This window comes from Suricata suricatta, chromosome 11 (assembly GCF_006229205.1).
Source record: "Suricata suricatta isolate VVHF042 chromosome 11, meerkat_22Aug2017_6uvM2_HiC, whole genome shotgun sequence".
NCBI classification, from domain to species: domain Eukaryota; kingdom Metazoa; phylum Chordata; class Mammalia; order Carnivora; family Herpestidae; genus Suricata; species Suricata suricatta.
This window is the reverse complement of record NC_043710.1, coordinates 73251613-73259500: the sequence shown is the minus strand read 5'-3', so window position 1 is coordinate 73259500 and position 7888 is coordinate 73251613. Positions and strand designations below refer to the sequence as shown.

Below are 7888 nucleotides of genomic sequence, written 5' to 3'. Positions count from 1 at the left end.
CTTTTTTTTAAATATTTTTTATTTATTTTTGAGAGACAGAGAGAGACAGTTCGAGCAGGGGAGGGTCAGAGAGAGAGGGAGATACAGAATCTGAAGCAGGCTCCAGGCTCTGAGCTAGCTGTCAGCACAGAGCCCGATGTGGGGCTTGAACCCACAAACCATGAGACCATGACCTGAGCTGAAGCCGGATGCTTAACTGACTGAGCCACCCAGGCGCCCTAAGTGTGGTCATATTTAAAAAGTTGGTAAAAACTGACAAATTGTATTTTTGAAAGGCCAAAAGACAGGAATTAAAAAAAAGAAAAAAGAAAGAAAGACTAGAAATGCAAATAGGACTTTATTAAATTAAATTTTTAAAGTCAGGTAATTTTTAACTGTCAAATGGAACTTTTTTCATTCATTCAAGTGCTGGCCATGAGTCAGACACTAAGCAACTGCCCATCCCCCACCCCACCAATAAAAGAAAAAACACAATAGATATGACCTTTTGAAACTTTTAGTCTGAAGGAAATACACCGTTTATTGAAGCTTTTTGTGTGCCAGGAGTACACGAAGCACTTATAAACACTATTGCATCTATTTACAAAACTCCATGAGGTGGGTACTTTTACTTACTGAATGAGGAAGCAGATGTTCAGAGACTGACTTGTAGGAGTCACGTGGCTATCCAGGCTGTGGATTGAAGTCCAACTCTGACTAACTCCAGAGATCTCACCATTAGCTTCTGGTTGAAGAAAAATTGGAAAACCTAAGATCAATGGAGGAAACTTTTTTCAACATATTTCGAAAAATTAAATAAATGAGTAGGTATTGGGTAGGGGGAAAGAGGTATTCCAGTGCTGCCAATGTGAGTATAAATGGATACATCCTTTCTGCAAAGCAATCTGGCAAAATATTGTATGTCTTAAAGTCTTTTCATCTCCTTTGTCTGGAATTCTATTTTTTTTAACTCTACCCTAAGGAGAGAATCAGAAATGTGATTAAAGATTTATGTACAGTTGGTAGAATATTTGATAAAAACATTGTGTGTGTGTGTGTGTTGCAGATTAAGTGATAAAATCATGTGTCTGGAATTTGCTTCAAAATAAACTAGACTAGGAGAAGAAAAATGGACTGAAGCTAGATGATGGGTACCTGTAAGTTTATTTACCATACTTCCATTTAAAAAGGTCTAAAAATATGTAAAAAGATGATTCTATCAAGCATTATTTATTATAGCGAAGAATATGGTGTTCCATGAGATAAAATAGGCAGCCATTAAAAGGATGTTTTTGAGAAAAATTTAGAACATAGAAACTGTTCTCAGAATAGTGCAAGCAGGACATAAAACCAATAAAACTTCATTATTATTATGTAAAAGATTTAAAGGGGACACACCAGAATGTTAATAACAGGATGTGGTGGTTTTTATTTTCTCGTTTATGTTCTTTGCAATTTTTGGGGGGCAGATACCACTTATACTCAGAATAAAAACTAATTTACAGAAGACAACAGTCCCACTACCTATAATTGTCCCTGTCAGAGGTGGGTTACTGGTCTGATCAGTCAACAGAACCAATGTGAGCTAGTGACAGTTTGGAGTTATATATTAGGACATCATTGGAAGAGAGGAAATCAAACTGTTAGTTTGGTAATTTATATCCTATGCTCCTGCAGGGCACAACCAGTTGTGTTTTTGAGAGATACAATGTACAATGGAAATATGTGAAAACATGTATCCATTATCCAGCTTCAATCCGTTTCCTAGTCTAGTTTATTTTGAAGCAAATTCCAGACACTGCATGATTTTACCACTTAACCTGCCATACACACGCACACACACACACACACACACACATACACACACACACACACAATTTATTTTGATTAAATTAATAGCTCTGCTTTAATTCTTTGGGTGCTTTGGAATTTTTTATCTGTAAAAATATTCTATTTTTGTTCTCACATATTCATGCATTAAGTGTTTAGTAAGACCTGCTCTGTGCCAGGTACCACGCTAGGCTTGCTTTATTTAAAAGATGAAAAGAACAGAATGTCTGCACTCAAGAAAGCTCAGTTTAATGAGAGAGGCCAACATAGATAGTTGTTACATTGTATAGAAAGACTGTGGTAGAGGAAGCTCAGGATGGACCATCAAACTCAAGCTGGGGGTTGGCAGTCTTTCTGGAAGTCACCTGCTGCTAAGATTTTTAGTAGTTAACTTGGTAGATAGTGTATAAATGGTTCGGTCATCTTCCCCACACAGTATAAAGTAGATTTTGACATTCTGCCCTTAATTCCAGGCTTTTATGGTATCCTTAATGAGATTTTTTCAAGTTTATTAATTTATTTTGAGAGAGAATGTATGCACCCTCACACGAGTGGGGGAGGGGCAGAAAAAGCGACAGAGAGAATTCCAAGAAGGCTCCTCTCTGTCAGCACAGAGCCTGAGGGGAGGCTCGAACCCATGTACAACAAGATCATGACCTAAGCAGAAGTGAAAAGTCAGACAATCAACCAATTGAGCCACCGAGATGCCCTGTGATTTTTTTAATAGTCTTACTTGGTCAAGATATGACTTTTACATTCAGATCCTACTTGTTTATCTCACTGTGTATAGCTCATTCTCAGAGAAATATGACCATACTTCAAACACCACAGACTTCCTTGGTTCCACTGCCTGCAAGCTGAATTTTCAACTGTAATTGCTAGAATTTGTCTTTATCATAGTACTTTCTTTTTTTAATATTTAAAAAAAAATTTTAATGTTTATTCATTTTTGAGAGAGAGAGAGAGAGAGAGGATGAGTGGGGCAGGGAAGGAGAGAGAGAGGAGACACAGAATCCGAAGCAGGCTCTAGGCTCTGAGCTGTCAGCATAGAGCCTGATGCAGGGCTCGAACCCACAAACTGCAAGATCATGACCTGAGTTGAAGGCAGAGGCTTATCCAACTGAGCCACTCAGGAGCCCCTTAATACTAATTTTCTAAAATAAAACTCAGCACAAAATTAATATGAGAAAAAGACAACATTTTTTTTCTGGCGCTCATAACTAATGGCCTTGAGGGATAATAAAAAAAAATGCATTAAAACACTTTTTTCAAGAGTGTAAGATCAATGACAGCTGTTGCTTATATCTAGTGAAAATGAGCTGCAGATCCAGTGATGCCTTCTAGAAATATAATTCTTACTTGGTATTGTTTAAAAAATTAGGAAACATCATTCCTCCCCCTATAAGATGCAATATTAACCAAATGACTTAAGTACCATGCTTAATTATCTTCTTTCACTTTCTGAGGATCTAATTTGAAACAAAGCACACAGCAGAAATAAAAGAGAAGAAGAAAAAAATAGCCCAATAACACTTAAGAGCACTGAATGAGAGCTGGTGCTAGGAAATATGACTCAACCTGCAGGATTACAGAAAATCCTCTTGAAACATTAATTCCATGGCTCCACCTACTAGAGGAATCATATCTTCTCTTTGCCCCTTCAGAGATCTAATGAAGAAATCCTCATTTTAAGTGGTTAACTAGCAACAAAGCCAGGAAATATTTTCCCAGAAGGTAGGTTTTACATTGATTTTAGAAGGCGGAGGTTTGGGGGCACCTGGGTGGCTCAGTCAGTTGAGCAAGCATCTGACTGTATTTCAGCCCAGGTCATGATCCCAGGGTTATGGGATTGAGCCCCACGTTGGGCTCCATGCTAAGCATGGAGCCTGCTTGAGATTCTGTCTCCCTCTGCTCCTCCTCCACTTGCGTGCATGCATATATGCTCTCTCTCTCATAAAAATTTTTTATATGATTAAAACTTAGCTATGTCCAAGGATCCTGATAGATAGAAAAAGGCATACTCAGAAAAATTAAGACTTGATTCCTGGGTTGTCTGAATCCAGGTTCAATGTCTACCACTACACACACACACACACACACACACACACACACTACCACTTCCCCTGTCTGGGCACTGTGCTAGGCTCTAGAAGTAACATTAGGAATAATATCATCTTGGCTTTGAAGACCTGACAGTTTAGTGAGAAAGACAATAAGTCACAAATAATGGGGTACAGTCGGAGAACTGCATGTCACTGGGATGGGTCACATGCTACAGGAGCTCCTTTAAGTGAGTAGATACGGCACCACTGCTTCTGAGGCTGGGGCAGTCAAGGGGGTCAGTAAGTCTTCACAGGAGAGCGATCATTTAGCTAGGTCTTCAAGAATGAAGAGTGTTTCTGGCTCTGGGATTCAGAGAGAGGATGATTCTAGACAGAAATAGCATCTTTGGATGCACAGCATTATAAACTGGGTGGGCCGTGAGATGACCCCAAGATTCTAACTATGGTGAACAAGGAAACAAGAAAAGGAGCAAGTGTAAGCAAATAAGGGAAGAACAGGATATAACGAATTTAGTTTCGAGCTTGTTGAATTTTAAGTGTGTGTGGGTATTCCAAGTAGAAATGTCCAGGCAGCAGTTGAATGTATAATTTCAACCTGGAGCTTCCAAGAGTTGGTAAACGGAAAAACAGATCTTGGCGTCACTTTTGAGTGGTGGTTCAAACTGTGGAAATGGTGGAGATCACCCAGGGGGGCATTTAGTTCCAGAGGAGCAGTTAATGGAAGACAGCACTCTGGAGCATCAACAGAGGCTAGCAGCTCTGTGGTGGTACAAGCAGTTTAGTCTGCTTTGTGGATTAAATGGGCTGTGACCAGTTGGCCCAATACCCACTCACCATTTATAAAACTTTCTATTTACAAGTGCAGAGTAAGCTCAAACAACTTACAGAAGTATTTGGAGCCACAAACTGTATGTTGGTCTTCCTTTTACCCATCCTAAATATATCATTTTAACCTGTGGCTCCAAGGTACTGGAACTCGGAAACTGATTCCAAGTGTCACATGCCCACACATGGTGTTTCTATTGCATTGAAAATATCTTAATCCATGCTTTATATATCAAGTCTACTTGATTCATTTTTTAAAATATTTTGAGAGAGAGAGAGAGAAAGAGAGAGAGAGAATCTTAAGCAGGCTCCACACTTAGTGCAGAGCCCAGCTGGCGGCTCAATCCCACGACCCTGGGATCACGACCTGAGCTGAAATCAAGAGTTGGACGCTCCATCAACTGAGCCACCCAGGCACCCCTACTTGATTCATTTGTAGCTAAAGGATGATGACATCCAACCTTTGCCATTAAAATAGACCAACTCTGAGTGACTGACATTGCCTGGCAGGATGCAAATTGTTCTTTCTTCCCCCGCCACGATGATTGGCACCAGAGAAGCTTTGTGTTTTAACTCAATTAGGACCTTTTCAGGAACTAATATTGGTGTCAAAGGAGCAATTGCTTGCAGCTCCAGGGAGAAGGGATATTGATGTGATGAGGCTCCCAATTCTATATTATTATTCTATAATTCTATGTCTTGTGAATACTTGTGAGGTGACTATGTTCCTTTTGTTTCAAGTCCACTTGAAAGAGTTAAACTCTCTCCTGCTCCTCAGTATGTTTAATACATGTGACTATAATTAGAGACAAAAATATAATTACTATTTGGCACATCCTAACTATGCACGGTATCTTTGGTTTTATTCAGAATGCACACAAGGAAGGAGCTGCCTCATTCCGTTAGAGCAGCTTTGTGTCTTCCCACATCTTCTTCATAATAGCAATGGTAATATCACAGAACCTTTAAACCCTCTGAGGAAAGAACTTTTTGAACAACTTAGCTTTGGTCTTGTTGTGGGGTGGGGGTGGGGGGTGTATACTTACGTCATTAAGCACTGGCCTGTTCCTGCAGTCGAGGAGAAACTGGTGACAGGAGAGCTGAATGGGGAAGAGGGAAAGAAAGTGATTCTAGACTTTGTGCCTAAGCTTGGGTATTGTGAGTACTCTCACCCCTTGACGGCTCACCACTCCAACTGCCAACTACCAGCACCGATGTTTATTTGCCTACTTGACAGGCTGGAAGTGTACGATAATCATCACACCCCTGGGAACAGCTTCACCCAGTGATGGACAGGAGTTGGTGGGCCGATATCCGGCTCTTGTCCATTGGTTTGGATAGCTGACGTGTATTCCTGATGCTGGCGGTCCTGCCAGGATCACACTCCCGTCACTCACGGTGGTAGCTGGCCTGAGAATACTCTCGTCATTGTCCACCCCACTGCTTGTGTTTGCCTTCGCTTCCCAAATAAACCCTTGCACTGGAAACTTTGTTTCAGGATTTGCTTCTGTGGAAAGCTGAAAACAAACATATATCTCCTTGTCTTTTAGGGACAAGGTTTCAGGCAGCTGGCACAAAGGCCCTCACATCTCCAAGGTGGGCATCGGGAACAAGGAATCAGTGTGAAGGCATTAGTTAGGTGCTCCAGTTTAGTGTGCCCGTCACAGAGGACCGAGCAGGGGACTTGAAAGACTGTGTTTCAAAGGGCACCGCCTACCTCTGATTTCTTTCTCTGTGCTTGGTGCTGACTAGCCTTATTCTGTTCTCTAGATTACTGTCATGTTCCAGCCTTGCCTCCCTGAGGTGGTGCCATGTCATCTTAGTAGAACATCAAGTCCACCCAGGCTCTTGAGTTAGTGCTTACAGACGGCCTCTTGGTTTCTCTTCTAGAGCCAACTATATCACTTCATCTGCCTGCACTGCTGTTCTTTCTCCTGGGGCCAGTCACATGATCCCCTATCCCAACACCCAACCCCGTGGGGCCTGCCAGGGCCAGCAGTCAAACTGAAGGACATCTGCTCACCATCCTCTCCCCTAGACACAGTTGCTAAAAGAGTGAACATGAAATGAAAACTGGAAATAAGAGTGGACTCCTTGGAACTTGCTGATAGAATGTAGGCTCAAAGCTCCCTGAAGGGTTGAGGTCAAAGAAGGATCCTTTGTGTTTTTTGTGGTTGACTTCACACTGACAACTTGGCAATCAGCCTTGCTTCCTCCCTCCAATCTCTGGTACTCTTACTCCTGCCCTTGCCAGCACCTTGACTGAGGTCTCCTGGGCCACCTGAACAACTTCTGACCTACTGCCTTGGGCCACAGCCCCTCTATGTCCCAGGAAGTCACTAGAGCGTCTTCCTAAAACACAGAACTGACTCTGACAGTCTTGCGCCAACAGCCCTTCTGAGAATTCCCAATGTCCTCAGGAAATCACTTAAGAGGATTTCAAAACCAATGAGGGCCTGCTGCCTCGCTCTCCAGCCCTCTCTCTCCACTCATCCCCTTGCACACCACTCCGTGCCCTCTAGCAATCGCTGAATGTGCCACACTCACACTCACCTCCATGTCTTTGCGTGCACCTTGGTTCCTTCCTTATGGAATCCTCCATCTTCTTCCCTCTGCCTCCTCCTCTGTGACCTGTCTCTTGCTGGTCCGTTAGGACTGAGCCCAAGTATCACTTTTCTGGAAGACTTCCCAGACTCCCTCCCACCTCAATAAGAACACCTGTATTTTACTATGATGACGCTTCAACCATCTTCTAAGCTGCTTTTTCATATGAAAACTTGAGCTGTGTCCCTGGAGTTTGAAGGGGTAAAGAAGCTGCCATCTAACTTTTCCTGGAAAAGTTCCAAAGTGAGAGGTGGCTGGTGGGAGGGTCCCATCTCCAGGGCTTGGGTGGGACAGAGGAGCAGGCTTTCCCCTGGGCCAAGTAGACTTCTCGGAAGGTTATCAGATGGAGTCCCATTTAATGGAGTCTCAGCCCAAAGGCACTGCTCACTCAGCAGGGTGAGATGACAAAATAAAAAGAGTCTACTATTTATCATTTGAATGGGGGTGAGGTCAGTTACAAGTAATCAACCAATTATTGCATATCTAGTGCCAGAGAGCAAGGTGGTGGGACATCCACACAGGGGTCCCTGAAAACCCCACACGCAGGAAAAGGAAAGCCTTTCACCAAGGTCAGAAAAGTTACATAA

At 42.3% G+C, this 7888-nt stretch overlaps 1 long non-coding RNA gene across 1 annotated transcript; it reads right to left on the bottom strand.

Annotated features, from left to right (window-relative positions):
* Positions 1-621: 621 nt before the first annotated feature.
* LOC115271922 lies at positions 622-7342 on the bottom strand. Its single transcript, XR_003900156.1, has 3 exons — positions 7251-7342; positions 5744-5797; positions 622-748 (listed from the first exon to the last, which is right to left on the bottom strand). It is a non-coding gene; the product is annotated as an uncharacterized LOC115271922 (long non-coding RNA).
* Positions 7343-7888: the final 546 nt, after the last annotated feature.